Source organism: Scardinius erythrophthalmus (assembly GCF_964197995.2).
Source record: "Scardinius erythrophthalmus genome assembly, chromosome: 5".
Taxonomy (NCBI): Eukaryota; Metazoa; Chordata; class Actinopteri; order Cypriniformes; family Leuciscidae; genus Scardinius; species Scardinius erythrophthalmus.
In genome coordinates this window covers 42140354-42159156 of record NC_138225.1, presented here as the reverse complement: position 1 = coordinate 42159156, position 18803 = coordinate 42140354, and the positions used below count along the sequence as shown (strand labels likewise).

The 18803-nt window shown below is 39.4% G+C and overlaps 1 protein-coding gene across 3 annotated transcripts in view; it reads right to left on the bottom strand.

The window, feature by feature from the left end:
* Positions 1-16362, bottom strand: part of LOC308691555 (transmembrane protein 272-like) — a 36067-nt gene extending 19705 nt beyond the window's left edge. The window contains exon 1 of one of the 3 annotated variants that reach the window (XM_081366908.1): positions 16244-16362. The gene's annotated coding sequence lies outside the window, so the exon portion shown is untranslated. Of the gene's footprint in view, positions 1-7377; positions 7428-16169 lie in introns of those variants that run through there. The other 2 variants (XM_081366907.1, XM_081366909.1) reach the window with 2 other exon arrangements.
* Positions 16363-18803: the final 2441 nt, after the last annotated feature.

Sequence of the window (18803 nt, the reverse complement as noted above, 5' to 3'; positions counted from 1 at the left end):
AATGTGCTTAACTAATACTTAGTTGAAGCACCCTTTATATTCAGGTCTGGGCTGTGGCTGGGCCATTCTAAAACATGAATCGTTCCTTGCTGAAGCCGTTCTGTTGTTGATATAGATGTATATTTTGGATCACTGTCATGTTGAAAGTAAAAGTTCTCTTCATTTTCAGCTTTCTAGCAGATGCCAAAGGTTCTCTGCCAAAATAGATTGGTACTTTGAGCTATTTATGATTCTCTCCATCTTCACTTTAAGCCCCAGTTCAGCTGAAGAAAAGCAGCCCCAAAGCATGATGCTGCAAGTCATAGTTTTAGTTTCATTATCAAGGAATTTAAGTTTGATTCTCTTTGTTTTCCTGTTTCCTTTGCTCCCGTTTATCATTAGTTACCATGGTTATTCATTATCTGATTAATTAGACCACAGGAGTTTGTTTTGTTGTTTATAAGCCCTTCAGTTATTTAGTTTTTTTTTTTGTCTGCTGTTGGTTGTTTTTTTCTTGCATTGTATACTCTTGTTGGATTACTGCTTTTGTTTTGTTTTATTAAAGAAAAGTATATTGTTTGATCTTCTTCATCATCCTTTGCGGGCCCATGACAGAACACCAGACCCATGAGAAAGAATTTGGAGATTGCTACACTTAACATATTTCAAGAAGGAACTTTTCATGGACCAGAGGGGACTATACGGTTTTTATTGTTCAAAACGTCTGAGATCTGGAGGACTATGTGGAGCAGTTTGTTAACATCTGCCACCGCACCACATGCGATAACCTCACCCTTAAGGAAGGTTTTAAATGCGGGCTGGACGATGAGATACGCTTTCTGATGCCAAAGGGAGATACCTGCTGGACCTTAGAAGAGTACATCAACTTTACCCCGTGGGGTCCTCAGTTAGCGAAGCTGAAAGGGTTCCATCTCCATTATTCACCCGTGGGTGGATGGGTCCTCAGTTACAGTAGGCGAAGCTGTAAAGGATACCATCTCCATCGTCCAGCCTCACCTCGCACAAGTCACCGTGGCATATTTAGAGTCCAGCCAGCCAACTCCCATGACGCACAGAGACACAGAGACTACAGCAGACGGAGAGCCTGAACCTGTCGCGATGAAGATGAGAACTTCATTGTAGATGTCTGACCAGGTGTGTGAGCCGGCAACTTCGTGCATGACAGTGGGATTGCTAATGGAGTACGGAAGAAAACCCCCCACACACTCCCACCACTGAGGGTGAGCTGCAGATGGCCTCTATTAATATTTATGAGGATTTTTTAAATGGACAGTTCCCTGAGTCTCCCTTCTCTGCTGGTTCCGCCCAGCCCTGAATCTTCTTCATTGTTGCTGGTTCCACCCAGTCAAGTCAAGTCACCTTCATTTATATAGCCCTTTTTTCATTACAGATTGTTTCAAAGCAGCTTCACAGTGATAACAGGAAAATAGTGCAACAAAGTTTGTTTCTGCTGTACAGCAGATCTAGAAGAAAATAGCGCTGTAGACCAGCTTAAAGGGTTAGTTCACCCAAAAATTTAAATTACCCCATGATTTACTCACCCTCAAGTCATCCTAGGTGTATATTTAATGCTAGTTGCATCAAGCTTTGTAAAGACATATGTCTCAAGTCTGTGTGACAAACAATAGCTGAGTTACAGTTGATTTTCTGTCGCGTTTCAGAATGAACTTCAAATTGAGAGAGACGGCAGAATGCGCATCATATTGTTTTTTTTGTTTGTTTGTTTTTTACGAAAAACACAATATTTTGTTTTTATTATGAGTGTACACAAATAAAAGAAGACATTTAAAAGTTTTGAATGATGTATAACACTTATATGTAAGATCAAAATCAACAGAGTATTTTGAGTCTCTTTTGCACTGATAGGAATAAAAGCGAGCTGGTATTGCCGGCACGACCGCCAACCCCAGAGGGTTAAAACAGTAAACACAATAATACTAGAAGCCTAAGTAACAAGCATATATTTGATAACATTTGCACTAGCAACTACCAGCACAGTACTGATAGCAATGTTGCTGAAACGACAGCATATTTCTGATACCTAATAAGCTTAGCACAGCATGTGACAATGACACCAGATATAAGCCTAAGGCCGTGTGTCCACCAAAGCGTTTTTACTCGCGGCTGGCGTGTTTTTTCTATTGTTTTCAATGGGAGCGCCGCGTTTTTAAAACGCCATGAGCGCAGCGAGGCGCTGAGCGTCTTTTTCACGCTGAAGCGCCGAGCGCTCTGCGTTTTTTACAGGTCTCCGAGAGTTGAAGAATGTTCAACTTTGGGTAAAACGCTGAGCTCATCACTGTCACTTTTTACCCAACCGACCAATCACAGTGGAGGAGGGGCGGGACTAATACCACACCGACCAACCGCGTCCACCACATGATTCTGCTTGTACAACGTCAACAGAGGACAACAACAAGCATAATAACGGAACAAAATCAAGAGCCAGAGAAAATACATTACATTTTAATATAGAATCAACACAGAAACAAAATATGTGTGAAATGAGATACTAGTAAGACTTTCGCGGATATTCCGTATCATAACAACAGTGTCTCGGTCTCAACCGTCTCAACTGAAAAAACACTGCGCTGCCAAAACGCTCTCAAGCGCCCACAGCTGAACGTTTGTAGCAGAGCGCCTAGCGTTTTCAGCTGGCTAAAAACGCTTTGGTGGACACACGGCCTAAAACATAGCCATGTTTCAAATAACGACTGTGCTAAATAACCTTAAAACAAGCATGTATCCAATAGCAACTAACAGGTTTTAGAGTAAGCAGTTTTCAATAGCAACTAGATAGAAGAAGCAGTGTTTCAATAACATATAGGTTAGATAACCTTTAAAACAATCATGTTTCAAATAGCAACCAGATAGCCTTAAGCACAATACACTATAGCTTTAAGAACGCTGTGTTTCCAAGAACTAGATAGACCAAGCGTGTCCGATACCCGACAGAATCAACGCTGAACTGACTCAACTGAATAGTGTCTGTTTACTATGTCTTTTTAGAGCTGTGCCACAGCAGAAAAGATTCCGTTTGCACTATGAATTGTTATTTCCTAACTATCACCGCAAGCTGCTTAAATCTGTGCTGCATAGTGCTAAAAGTACAGCATGTGCAACGCAAGCAGTTGCCAATGACAACAGACAAGTAACACACGTAGCCAATATGATTGCAAGCCTAGCAAGAGCATTTTAAGGAAAACGACTAAATAAGCCCAAGCAACATGGATAGCATTAGACTTTCAGAGATGAATGGAGAGTGAATCACATCGAGTCCTGTGTCAATAATGCAGGATGTGAGCAGCAATGCAGACTGAGGTCATTTCCAAATAAGGCAGCTTATGATCAATGCAACGAATCTCACGTTCAAATTCACAAACTTGAATTAATTAGTTGAGGTGAAATCTTTGTGGGGAATGAAAACTAGGGATGCACCGATCCGATACTCAGTATCGGTATCGGCTCCGATACTGGCATTTTTGGCGGATCGGGTATCGGTCAGACAAGGCCGATCCAAATCCGATATCGTGCGTATACTATTCTGTGTTATTGTTAAGCCCCACAAAAGGCACACAAACATTATAAAGCACCATACGTTTACGTTGAAGCCATTATATAGTATAATGTGAGATATAAATGAATATTTAAGTCGTTAAATTCAAGATCATTCAGAGTTTCCCACAGCTGCAGCTGTCAATCATTCTCCATTCAGCATTCAAACAGCGCGTCGCGTTCGGTTACGACAGTTAACACGATGAAACTCTCTCCAAAATGATTCAATGTTACTATTATTATATTTGATCTGTAGATAAAGGTCTATGGTTTCGCATAAAACAACTTGAACTTGCTGGACTTTATTGCTGTACCTTAATCATGTTACTTTCTACCGGGTGTCTGTTAGTTAGATCACAACACTGGAGTAAAGTCAGAGCACTATTTGTTCTTCACGCGCACAGTAACTGAAATTTAAAACTGTTAAAAGAAAATGCTGAATAGACTATTGCATAGATAGATACTGTATAATACAGTACGCATCAACATGTATTTTCTTTGTGCTTTAAACTTTTCAATGCGGACTCGACGTGTGCGCGCTGTGACTCATGTTGCTTCAAGCACATCATTCTGCGCTCAGGATGTGCATAAGCGCTTTGTGCCACACTGTATTGGAGCCTTTCATATTATAATACAGTGACGAAATGAAAGATTATTAATAGCCGTTCTTGTTCTGTCCTATCTATCATATGTTGCTACCTCATTAAACAGCTGTGATATACATTTAAAAAATGTCTCAATTTTAATTTTTATCTTGTTTTTCATGAATGTATTTTACAACAATACAAAGAGCAATGTGTAAAGTTTTACCAGATTTAGTGTTACACTTATTGTCTCTAATTTGTTCCCCACTAAACATTTTTTTTCACAAAATGTTCAGATTTTATACAATTATTGTGCACTTGTGATTTTTCTAGACTAAATTTTACTGCTGAATTATCCACTAATTTACCCTTAAGTTCATCTCAACCCGTCAACCAGTTGGCTCCACCTTGGCTTCTCATCCCTCCAGCTTCACCTTGGTCAGATGTTGCTTCACCATGGAAGTCCTCTGCTTCTTTACTCTCCTGAACTTTAATTGAAACTTTTTATTTACGGCGCCAGGAGTTGCCCTCCGGAGGGGGTGTGGGGTGGGTGAGTTGTCACAATCAGTCATAGCTTTAGTTTCATTATCAAGGATTTTTAGTTTGCTTCTTTTTGTTTTCCTGTTTCCTTTGGTCTATGTTCCTGTTTGTCATTAGTTACCATGGTTATTCATTATATTATTAACTAGATCACACCTGTTTGCATTTGAGATTATCTTGTTTATATACAGTGAGGAAAATAAGTATTTGAACACCCTGCTATTTTGCAAGTTCTCCCACTTAGAAATCATGGAGGGGTCTGAAATTGTCATCGTAGGTGCATGTCCACTGTGAGAGACAATCTAAAAAAAAATCCAGAAATCACAATGTATGATTTTTGAACTATGTATTTGTATGATACAGCTGCAAATAAGTATTTGAACACCTGAGAAAATCAATGTTAATATTTGGTACAGTAGCCTTTGTTTGCAATTACAGAGGTCAAACGTTTCCTGTAGTTTTTCACCAGGTTTGCAAACACTGCAGGAGGGATTTTGGCCCACTCCTCCACACAGATCTTCTCTAGATCAGTCAGGTTTCTGGGCTGTCGCTGAGAAACACGGAGTTTGAGCTCCCTCCAAAGATTCTCTATTGGGTTTAGGTCTGGAGACTGTCTAGGCCACGCCAGAACCTTGATATGCTTCTTACAGAGCCACTCCTTGGTTATCCTGGCTGTGTGCTTCGGGTCATTGTCATGTTGGAAGACCCAGCCTCGACCCATCTTCAATGCTCTAACTGAGGGAAGGAGGTTGTTCCCCAAAATCTCGCAATACATGGCCCCGGTCATCCTCTCCTTAATACAGTGCAGTCGCCCTGTCCCATGTGCAGAAAAACACCCCCAAAGCATGATGCTACCACCCCCATGCTTCACAGTAGGGATGGTGTTCTTGGGATGGTACTCATCATTCTTCTTCCTCCAAACACGTTTAGTGGAATTATGACCAAAAAATTCTATTTTGGTCTCATCTGACCACATGACTTTCTCCCATGACTCCTCTGGATCATCCAAATGGTCATTGGCAAACTTAAGACGGGCCTTGACATGTGCTGGTTTAAGCAGGGGAACCTTCCGTGCCATGCATGATTTCAAACCATGACGTCTTAGTGTATTACCAACAGTAACCTTGGAAACGGTGGTCCCAGCTCTTTTCAGGTCATTGACCAGCTCCTCCCGTGTAGTTCTGGGCTGATTTCTCACCTTTCTTAGGATCATTGAGACCCCACGAGGTGAGATCTTGCATGGAGCCCCAGTCCGAGGGAGATTAACAGTCATGTTTAGCTTCTTCTGTTTTCTAATGATTGCTCTAACAGTGGACCTTTTTTCACCAAGCTGCTTGGCAGTTTCCCCGTAGCCCTTTCCAGCCTTGTGGAGGTGTACAATTTTGTCTCTAGTGTCTTTGGACAGCTCTTTGGTCTTGGCCATGTTAGTAGTTGGATTCTTACTGATTGTATGGGGTGGACAGGTGTCTTTATGCAGCTAACGACCTCAAACAGGTCCATCTAATTTAGGATAATAAATAGAGTGGAGGTGGACATTTTAAAGGCAGACTAACAGGTCTTTGAGGGTCGGAATTCTAGCTGATAGACGGGTGTTCAAATACTTATTTGCAGCTGTATCATACAAATAAATGGTTAAAAAATCATACATTGTGATTTCTGGATTTTTTTTTTAGATTATGTCTCTAACAGTGGACATGCACCTACGATGACAATTTCAGACCCCTCCATGATTTCCAAGTGGGAGAACTTGCAAAATAGCAGGGTGTTCAAATACTTATTTTCCTCACTGTAAGCCCTTCAGTTCATTTAGTTCTTTGTCTGGTGTTGGTTGTGTTTTAGTACACTGTTCCATTGTATACTCTTGTTGGATTACAGCTTTTATTTTGTTTTATTAAAGAAAACAATATTGTTTGGAATACATCTTTGGCAACATCCAAAAGCACTAAACACAGGGGCACTAGATTCAACCTTGAGTGGTTGAACATGCCTCAGTTCAAGTCATGGTTGTACCACACACAGCATGGTAAACTTAAAGTCTGCATAATATGCTATCCTTTACAAATAATCAGAAATATATATTTATTTATTTTTTGCCCCACCTCGCCTGCCTTTCTAAAGTCTTCCAAAAAGCACATCTAAATTTTTTACATATCAAAGAGCGGGTATGATAAATGTGCACAATCTAATTCAAATCTGTTTGATGTGATGCACTGACATTATTGTTTGCATGTACTAAATGGCAGGAAATCTTTTTTTAAATTTGGACAATCCAGACTCTTAGAAATATCAAAGAGGCTGGACAAACACCACTCCCTGGACCCTTCTTGTCTCGCCTCCATCAGGACCTTGATGATCCCCAAGGACTTGGAGCCTACAACATACAGCACGAGGAGGAGAGGGATAGGAGAGGGCGAGAGGTCCAAGATGAGTCAAGGGAGGGGCAGTGGGCCAGATTCCAGCGAGAGGTAAATGATAATTCGTACAGCACTCTTGTTAGGTGAGCTTCACTGTCTTCACATAGATGTGACAAGATTAAAAATTGATTAGAGCAGGCCTAAATGGTACATTTTAAAAGACAATTAATAGTCCTGAACATACTCTCTGTTTTGGCCCTTAATGCCTATTATCAAAACTGAGCGTAGGCTCTTCCTAAAAAATGCTGATCTGGTCATTGTAGGTCATTCACCCTTACATAACTGACCTGGAAACAAATCTGGAGAAGAGATTCCATAATCTGGACATCCTTGGAGCCTTCCATGTCTTGGGGCCACAATCAGCTACTCTAACAGACAATACAATGAACATCTCTCATCTGCACACTCTTTTCAGGAAATTTTGCCCTCAACATGAGAAGGAATTCATTCAGGGGCGGCTCTCGTTCAAGAACCATGTCCTTACTGGGATATTCAAGGTGAGTGAATTGACCTGACTGTTCACAACACACACACACACAATTATTGTATTGATAATAATTAGCATTTAGCTTTATCTTCAGGTGAAAACAGACCTCAGGAACCAACTTCAAGGAGAAAACCTGCCAGCTTGTCTGAGGATCTCCATCAATGGACCCTGTCCTGAGGCCTTCCCTTATGATAGGGCATTAGAATCTTTTTTTTAGCAAGCCCCGCAAAATCAGGTGCTCTGACAAAGGTTGCAGACTTTGCAGCAAGAAGGCTGTACTAAATTTAGTATAGGGTGTGAAATTTGTACAGCTGTGGGATTTGTATAGGGTGTGAATTTTGTATAGAAGATGTGTAGACGTTTGGTACGGCGTGTGGATTTTGTAGAGGTAAAGAAATTTGAATGGGGTGTGAATTTTGTATAGGGTGTTAAATGTGTGGATTTTGGGTTGGGTGTGTGGATTTTGTGAAGGTGTGAATCATTTTAGATTAATATTTAAAATAATAAAGTTCTGTGTAACAAATTATTAAGGAATTAATTATTTTGAACCACCCCCTCACCCACACACTGGAATAAATAATTCACTGAAAATGCAACAAAAGTCTCTATTCTCTCTGTCACCTCTGATGTACAGTGAGGAAAATAAGTATTTGAACACCCTGCTATTTTGCAAGTTCTCCCACTTGGAAATCATGGAGGGTCTGAAATTGTCATCATAGGTGCATGTCTGGACATGTGAGAGACATAATCTAAAAAAAAAAAATCCAGAAATCACAATATATGATTTTTTAACTATTTATTTGTATGATACAGCTGCAAATAAGTATTTGTCACTGACAAGCTGCACATAAAAAATAATTCCAGCCTTTGCGATTTCATAATCGCAATAAGCCAAATCGGTTTAAGCGCGATTTCATGTTAAATATGATTTATTGTGCAGCCCTAATAAATAGTGATGAAAGCCAAAATATTAAATGTCACAGATGTATATCCACTATTTTGTAGAGGGGTGTCAAATTTACAGGGTTTTAAAAATGAAAGCATCATTATTTTATTTTTACACAAAGATTGGTAGGTCTATTAGTTGAATCTGTTTACTTTAGCAATCTTGCATTATATGCCAACGATGACAGTTCAAAAATGACAAAAGGCACTTTTTTTACCTCAAGTTTGCATGCCTGTAACTCAAGTAGTAAAGATCTTAAAATCTTTTAGATTCTAGTTCTTAACAAACATTATACCTTCATTTTAAAGACACTTGATATGGAGAGATATGGAGATGTTAATGCGGCTCCAAATGTAAATTATAGCCTACATATTTTCAGTGGTCAAAAACCAAATGTGGGTCATTTCGCAAACAGCTGATACTTTTCTCTTTTAAAGAAGAATATCTAAGAACAAATAATGTTAAAACAATATCAGCTCAATTGTATAGAACATACATATCTTGAGTGTCCTTGAATATTCCTTTTCTAAAGTTTTTATGTCTGTAACTTTAATATTCAAGATATCTTAATATCCTTCTAGATTCTCATTCTTAATAAACTTTTCTTTTGGAATCTTAATTTTTAAGTCATGTCCAATTAGACTACATGGAGAGGGCAAGGTTTATGACCTATACTGGGAACAACCACCTGGTCGAGTCGCTTTGGCTTCACTTTTCAGGACTTGTTTGTGTACACGCTTGGTGTACACAAATAAAAGTAGACACTTAACGGTTTCGAATGATGTAGCCTATAACACTTATCTGTATGACCAAAACTGAAGGAGTATGTTTAGTCTCTTTCGCACTGATAAGAAGAAAAGAGAGGTGTTTGCGCCGACTCGCCAGCCGACCCCTAGTGGTTAAAAACACAAACGGCATCAGGTATTGTCCACATGCGTTTTCTTCCTCAACTGTTGTTTACGTTCACTTAAGACAAAACCATCTATGTTTACTAGGATACTCACCAAGACGGGCATTCTGTCACAATTTTGTGTGAAATTGTCCGTTCAAGCGCAAAACATGAAAGAGCTCAATTCAGTACTCACAGTAAGTCGCGGCTTTCTGTCAAGTGAGTGCAAATTTTTATTTTTGTATCTTTTTGCTAAAAACATGTGCAAATCATAAACAAATAAAAACTTTCATGGTGATGCATCGGGCAGTCCCGTCGAGCCCTGCATTTAGATCTAGCGCTTCAATTCCAGGGTTTCCCATACATTCATTAATTTGTGGCGGCCCGCCACATATCAACGCTGACCGCCACGGATTGATTCAGATTTTTTAACTATTTAATATGGGTAAAATTGTATTTTATTCGCGCTGCTTGCTCCCCCTCTCTCACAAACCAGACTGATCTCATGAAATGGCGTATGTATGACACGCCAATTCGATTTCCATTTTTGGCGTGCTATCAACACGCATAATCGCTTTTTAGCGTGTTTATCAACGCCGTTGACTTAACGTTACATTATGTATAAATATGACCTACCCCAACTCCGTCCCTAAACCTACCCGTCACTGGGGTTAATAGCATGTATAGATTATAAATGTAAGATCCCTTAACTGTACTCCCACACCTAAACATACCCATTTTATGGACAATATTAAAATGATAAAACGTAATGGACAGGTATGTAGGAAAATGGCATTTTTATGAACAATATGGCATTAAAACATAGTTTGAGCCACGAATCCTACCCCTAAACCTAACCATAACCATTTTTAAAAACTAACTAGGCAACAATTATAAAGAAAAACAACAGACAGACGAGTATAATCACAATAATTTAATATAACCTTACAACACAACATCGATTCACAAAATACACCAATTTTATTAGCTTGATGTAATCCAAACCTTCAGAATCCATTATTTGCAAGAAAAAGATCCAAACTCAGCCCTTTTATCCAGTAATCGTCATCTTGACCGTAAACGTCAAACCCCGCGCTTGTTATGAATTCAAATTCAAAAATTGCGCCCTCAAGAAGTGTTATGACAGGTTACTATGGTTACGGCAGTAATATCAAACGCTCATTGGCTCTCGCCTCGCCTGCTTCGTCACAGATTGCGTCATGCACATTTGAAATGAAATGAAGCGCGCACTGCCGCGCAGCCCTCAGAGCAGCGAACCGAACCGAAGACGGATTAACATTTTCATGGATTTGAATTAATAACTTAAATTCTGCTTTGTTACCTCATATACAAAACCTCTGCTTTGTTACCTCATATACAAAACCACTGCCAGAGAGGACTGCGACACATCGTCACGTGAACAACTTTTGGCACCGATTTTGACATTTTCTCATTAAATAAATTATTGTGATTATACTTGTCTGTCAGTTGTTTTTCTTTATAATTGTAGCCTACGTAGTTTTAAGAAATGGTTATGATTAGATTTTGTTTATTGGCGTAGACATACACGCGGAAGATGACGGTTCGTTTCGGCGTAAACATACACGCGGATAGCTCAAAATGCGTATAAATAACACGCCACTTTTGACTTGAAAGTGGCGTGTATGTTTACGCAAAGTCATGATGCCATGTTGCACAAACTGACAATGGAGGCACGACTAGCCCCTCCTTCTCTTACCGCACGATCTGAATCAAAACATGAGCATGTAGAGGGCGGATTGTTGCCGGTGCTTAATGCATTCCCCCAGCGAAGATTCCAGAATCAATCCGGAGTTGAATGGTTAGTATAATGAACACTTGCTCAACATAACTCTGAGAAGTTATCTAGATGTTAAGCGCGGTCGCGTTTCATTACAGATTCGCGCAAAACTTTTGCGATTTTTGTTTCTAAATATCAATTAACGTTACAACTATTGCGAAATGACGGCGTTTCCATTAACCGATGTTATGCGACTAAAACGTAATTTGTTCCTCTCGCGATCAGTCATTCCAAAAATCATTGCAACGGACGTTGGTAGGTTCATATCACAGCCACCAGACTAGACATTATATTATTATTATCTCCAGGTTCAGGTTGGTGTGTGTTGTTTTTTGTCCACCTCAATCTCCAGGGGCCCGTTCTTCGTACGTTGCTTATTACATCCGAGATCAAATGACACATCCAGGATGATATCATCGTGCGAATCATGATATGGCTAACTCGGTTCTTCGAACACACTTTCCGGATATGATTAGTATCGCTGGATTGAGTTATCTGAGATAATTGCGCGTTCATGCGAAGTTTAAAAGGGGATATGTATCGATAGTAGAAACATTGATCAGCAACGCTGCTATTGGCTGTTCAGCGTGGCCAAAGAGCGCGCTCAGTTTTTCTCCTCCGCAGAGCAAGAACTAATAGTCGAAGTTTATTCAGAATTTTAATGTTTAATCAAAATGCCAGGGAACACCTCAAAGTCTGCAAAAGCCAGGAGAGAGGGCTGGCAAAAAGTAGCAGACAATTTAAATCCGTTAGAAGTGGCCATGTTAGATGTTTTTATCACTTATTAGCCTATATTTTTGTATTTTAATAATTGCATTATTACTTTGTGCATTGTAATGTCAGTCACCATGCTAGAACATGGGAACAAATAAAAGTGAAGTACAAAAATATTCTACATAATGGTAATTTTTAGTTAAATTATAGTCTCTTTTATAAAAGGTACTGTTAAATAAATGGTTGTCTGTTTATAAAAGCAACCAAGGAAAAGGCTGAGAAAAAAAGAAAAGAAAAGATCTTAGTAGCCTACACTGTAAAATATTTTCTGCTGCATTAAATTAAGGCCATATAGTCATTTCAACTGTTAAATCTTGAGTAATGATGAATTGCTTTGACTTGTGAAAGTGAAAACTGATAAACTTATGTTAATGTAAAAAATTTTGCCATGAGTTATTGATCACATTTTTCCCGAGTGTAGTTCATTGTAATGACATTGTGTTTTCCTCTTTTGTGCACTTTTACATAATAACACTTGTATCTGTTCCCAAGAAAGTGGTGGCTGAAATATGTGCAGTAAGTGGACATTTTCTAACTCTCCAAAGGAAAGAAAGTATAAGACTTATAATGTCCATTTGTTTCCATTGCACTGGACAGTGAATAAACCCTCTCAGATAACTGTCATATGGAGGAACTAGCCTACCTGCAAGTGCATAAATAACTTTACTTCATTTATACTTGTATGCTTTATGGCTGCAATATAAGTTGCAGGATTCCACATCTACAGAAAGGCCTACAGAAGAGTCTGCACAGACAGAGGAGACATAGGCCTACAGGTGGGCAGTGTATAGCCAACTTTTCCTTTTTATATGTTGCATGAGGCATGTGTCTAATATCTCTTGTTGCAGGCACTTGACCACTGGCTTTTCTTTACAAAGAACAATTGAAATAAAACTCAAGGAGCTAAGCATATTTGTCTTTTATTAAACATTTAATGAAAAGTGGGGTTTTTTTGGCAATGTTGTGTAATATGGCACATGCAGCAATGTCACAGGCCCTGTCAGGTGTGCAACCCTCAGACTTTTCAGACACTGAAATCTTCCCTTTAGTTAGCCAAAGTTCATTTCATTGTGTGCCCTTGTCCTGGCTAGAGCTGCATTGTAACTGGTTTGGGTCAGGGAATGGGGTCATAAAACACCTGTCTGCAGGCAGGAATATGTCATAATCACCTATGAAAAAATGCAGTTCTGTTAGGATCAGCATAAGTGTATGTAATACAGTGAGCTTGATATTTAATTGTGGAACTTTCCTTACCACTTTCAAATAATGTGCATAAATGTGAATCTCTGAAAATGCTTAAGTCATGCACAGATCCTGGCCATTTTGCTTTCACATTTGTGATATGGAAGATTTTAGTCAACTGCCTTTTTTTATTTGATATAATATTACTAATCTGGAATATTAAGAATCACAATAGTGGGCTGCACATTTACATTGTGAGTCCCCTTTCTGTTCACATAATCCCCTTCATTGAGGCCTTGATGGCAGTCTATGGTAGCCTATAGTCTATGGTACCAATCACGTTAGTGAAGCCTGAGTGACATATCTGTAATCGGCATGGTCATGATGATCTTCATAATAAATTATGATAGCCTAAAAAAAAAAAAAAAAAAAAAAAAACTGCTTTACAACATTGGGTCTTAAAAATGAAAAATTTCACCCAAAAATGAAAATTCTGTCATCATTTACTCTCCCTCAAGTTGTTCCAAACCTGTATGATTTCCTTTCTTCTGCTGAACACAAAAGAAGATATTTTAAAGAAGGTTGTTAATTAAACAGTTGCTGGTCCCCATTGACATCCATAGTATTTTTTTTCCTACTATGGAAGTCAATGGGGTCCATCAGTCGTTTGGTTACCGACTTTCTTCAAAATATCTTCTTTTGTGTTCAGCAGAAGAAAGGAAATCATACAGGTTTGGAACAACTTGAGGGAGAGTAAATGATGACAGAATTTTCATTTTTGGGTGAACTGTCCCTTTAAGTGGCTTGGAAATGCCACAAAAAAAAACTAAAACTGTTTTTTAAACATAAAAGCGACAAAAAACGACAATCTCACGAATCACGAGAAAAAATATATATTTCAGAAAGTGCACTATCGCGCTGCGCTGGACTTCCCGTATCAGCTCCGCTTATGAAGCCGGGATCTAATCCTGTTAACATGAAATAAGCCTGCTCCCGAGCAGGTTTAAGTTTGCGCACATGTTGCTATGACAGCAAGTCCAGGATGAGCGTCGAAGAACCAAACAATCCAAGATCATGCCAAATCGCCAACAATCAAATCCAGCTAACTGAGTTAGCGACGTACGAAGAACGGACCCCAGGTGTGCGTGTGTGTGTGTCTGAGTCTGTGTGTGTCCCCCTCCAGGTCCAGTTTGGTGTGTGTGTGTGAGCCTGTGTGTGTCTGAGTCTGTGTTTGGGTCTGAGTGTGTGAGTGTGTGTCTGTGTTTGAATCTGTGTGTGTGAGTCTTTTTGAATGTGTGAGTGTGTGTGAGCCTGTGTTTGAGTGTGTCAGTAAGTTTGTGAGTTTGTGTGTGTGTGTGTGTGTGTGTCCAGTTCCAGGTTTGTGTGTGAGCAAAATTTGCAACAAAAAGTCTGTGGAGCAGTCATAGCATAGAAATGTAGCAATGGCAAAGTCTTTAAGTTATCTGACACTAAGTGTTGGCAATGGGAATGTGTACTTGTCAATAAAAATATATGATATATATATAAACATTATATATGATATATTTAACTTAATCCCCCCCCCCCCCCGGTCCTCCCCAAACACCACAGTCCACCGCAAATAGAATCTAATTCTGTGGGAAACACTGAATTCTCTTCAAGTTCCATGTGTAAAAGCCTTTCTCTTTCTCTCACTGTGAATGCGTGTGTAAGAGAAAGATATTTTTCCTCTAACTCAATCACAGGTGACTGAAATTGTACAATTTACTATCCATTGGCTAATTAGACATTTTTTAGTTGCCTAGCATGAAATTTGGTCGCATAGCCTATGCGAGTGATTTACTGGCATTATAGAGGGTTTTCACAAGAATAGTAATGTGTGCTAACTAAATAGGGTCAATTTTGATTTCATGTGGACTTGCTCCTTACAGACTCACCACCAGTATCAAAATAATAAAGAATTAGTGGTAGTAATCTCTCGGATAGTAATATTTATATTCATGTTTCATGGCATACATGCTACTCCATGGTACTATGTCATGGCACCACATCTATAAAAATAATCTCCACTTGACCTCTGAAAGAATCCACAGGCTGAATATACACACACCCGTAGGAACATACACAATGCTTACAGCACTGTCAGCGCCTGTTAGAAAACACGCTGTTTGTAAAACAAAAAATAAAGCACTTGAACAAACTCATGCACGAAGTGTAAAAACAGAGTATAACAGTGATGTGCCTCTGAGATTATATATATATATATATATATATATATATATATATATATATAAAGTTTTACAATTGATCTAACAGACACAATCACCAGTCAAAATAATGCAATAAGGTCTCCAGGACTGTAGCCTAAAACAAAGGCCAAATATTGAAGAAATATTAACATAGCTAGTCAAGTAAATTACAAACAAACAAACAAACAAACGAAAGAAGAATGCAACTGAACCAGCTGGGCCGGTTGCATAAACTGCTAAGCCTAGTCTTAAAAGTTAGTCATCGATTTTTTGCTTTAAGACATAACTTTTTTTAAGTCATAAAAACGTAGATTGGTCTAATTTGATACCGAAAAGTAAGACGGATTACCCCGAACTAACTGCTAGTTGTTTGTCTAGCCTAGTTCTTAATACAGTCTTAACATAATTGCTATGTTCATGCAACTGGCCTCTCAGCAGGGTGTATGGACTGATAATTTTGTGGTGGTACATCGCGAGTCTTTTCGCGAGTGAAATCTTTAAACAGCGAGTCTTTCTGTTGTAATAACTTTGAAGGCATCTTGTGTGAACGCGGAAGTGGCAACTTAATCTTGCGCCCGAATCAAAATTGTACGTGTTTTATAACACTGAAGTGGGTTCAAATGCCCAGCTTCCTTACTTTTTCTTGTCCCAAAACACCGTTCGAACACTTTTGTGGCTGAAAAACAATTGACGGGTCGTGTGTTCATCAGGGACAACCTTCAGCAAAGTTAAGAGAAATACTTCAGCTACTTACCAAAGCTAGAAAAACTCCTGAATCAGTGGTTGTTATCTATAATTCAGAGAGACAAAGTGAAAGCGGAAACTGACCTTACTATCTAGTACTGGCAGCCGTCATCGGAGGAGGGACCGTTCAGTTTGCGCTCAAAAGCATCGAACACAACACACGCACACACACCTTCATGAAGCTTCGAAACCTTTACGAATCTTTTGTTTCGAATCAGTGGTTCGGACTCGGAGCGTGCATGTAGTCACGTGATTTCAGTAAACGAGGCTTCGTTACGTCATAACTGTTTCGAAACTTTTCGAAATTTAGATGGTTCCTCTTATTTAATTCTTCGTCTTGTTAAAGATATTTCTCATGTCTTTGCTCCCTTATCAGACCATAAGCAATTTTTTAAAAGCTTTGCGGTCTGCAGCCTAATTAAGTTGGCTTGAGAAAGCCAACTTACTGAAATCCTATTTAAACTTATTAAGTTGGCTTGAGAAAGCCAACTTACTGAAATCCTATTTAAACTTATTAAGTTGGCTTGAGAGAGCCAACTTACTGAAATCCTATTTAAACTTATTAAGTTGGCTTGAGAGAGCCAACTTACTGAAATCCTATTTAAACTTATTAAGTTGGCTTGAGAGAGCCAACTTACTGAAATCCTATTTAAACTTATTAAGTTGGCTTGAGAGAGCCAACATATTGAAATCCTATTTAAACTTATTATTAGTGGTGCTTTTTTGAAAGCATCACTATTGTTATTGCTCATACTTATTATTCTTTTTATTATTATTCTTCCACACAAAAGTTTGGCGCGTAATGCGCCCCGCACCGTTTGTCACAGACCCCTGAGTGAGGTGTCAAATCGACCGGCTCATTGAGGAGAGGTGTGCTATGACTTTTCTAAGCGATCGGGTGTACGATGTTCGCACAGCGGACGAAAAAGCGGCCAAAAAAGTCCCATTGACTTAACATGGGGAGTTCTAAAAACATTTGAATCCCAACTGCCGTTTTCACACACACAGACTCCAAAGGGCCTGACAGCCCTGCGTCTCTCCCTCTCTCTCTCCCTCAGAGGATTTATATTATCAAGCAGCCAATAAGTAATGGCCTAAAATCTTCATAGCCACACCCTAGCAACCAGTTTCAGCACCCTAGCAACCACTAAGAGCTCCCTAGCAACCACCCTAAACCAAAAAAAAACATTTTTTTATTTTTTTTATATTTTTTAAAGCAATTTTACTCTCGTGGCCTTGCGATATCGCTCCATGCTTGTGCCTATTCGGCCATAGGCACGAGGCCGCAGGCCTCGTGCCGTACTGAAGGCACTCGTTATTAAAGATTTTAATAACTCTATAAAAACTCCATAGTAACCATATTTGACAACTACCAACCACCTAGTAACACCATAGCAACTAACAAAAACACCTTAGCAACCACCCTGAACACCCTAGCAACGTCTAGAAATGCTCTAGTAACCACAAAAAACTCTAGCAAGCACCCAGAACACCCTAGCAACTGCCTAGCAACCACCTAGAACACCTAGCAACTGCCTAGCAACCACCCAGAACACCTAGCAACCACCCAGAACACCCTAGCAACTGCCTAGCAATGCCCTAGTATCCACCCAGAATACCATAGCAACTGCCTAGCAACACCATAGCAACCACCCAGAACACCCTAGCAACCACCTAGCAACGCCCTAGCAACCACCAAGAATACCCTAGCAACTGCCTAGCAACCACCAAGAATACCCTAGCAACTGCCTAGCAACCACCCAGAACACCTTAGCAACTGCCTAGCAACACCATAGCAACCACCCAGAACACCCTAGCAACCACCTGGCAACAGCATCTTGCTAAAAACATAATGGCAACATGCTAATCAAGCTAGCATCATGCTAGCAACATGCTAATCAAGCTAGCATCATGCTAGCAACATGCTAATCATGCTAGCATTATGCTACCAACATGCTAATAAGGCTAGCATCATGCTAACAACATGCTAATCAAGCTAGCATAATGTTAGCATCATGCTAATCAAGCTAGCATCATGCTAGCAACATGCTAATAATGCTAGCATTATGCTAGTAACATGCTAATCAAGCTAGCATAATGCGAATCAAGCTAGCATCATGCTAGCAACATGCTAATCATGCTAGCATTAGGCTACCAACATGCTAATAAAGCTAGCATCATGCTAACAACATGCTAATCAAGCTAGCATAATGCTAGCATCATGCTAACCAAGCTAGCATCATGCTAGCAACATGCTAATCATGCTAGCAACATGTTAATCATGTTAGCATCTAGCTAAAAACATGCTAGCAACATGCTAATCATGCTAGCATCTTGTTAAAAGCATGGTAGCAACATGCTAATCATGCTAGCATCATCCAACCAACATGCTAATCATGCTAACAACATGCTAATCCTGCTAGCATCATTCTAACAACATGTTAATCATAGTAAATCATGCTGGAATGTGTTAAATCGTAATAAATCATCTTAGAAACATGGTAAATCGTGGTAAATAATGCTAAAATGTTGTATATCATGGTATCACAACATGTCAATTGTGTTAGCATCTGCCCAGTGGCGAATTTTGCCACTGCAAGCACCACTTCACATTTTCTTCAGGAAATGTACATTCTAGTTATTA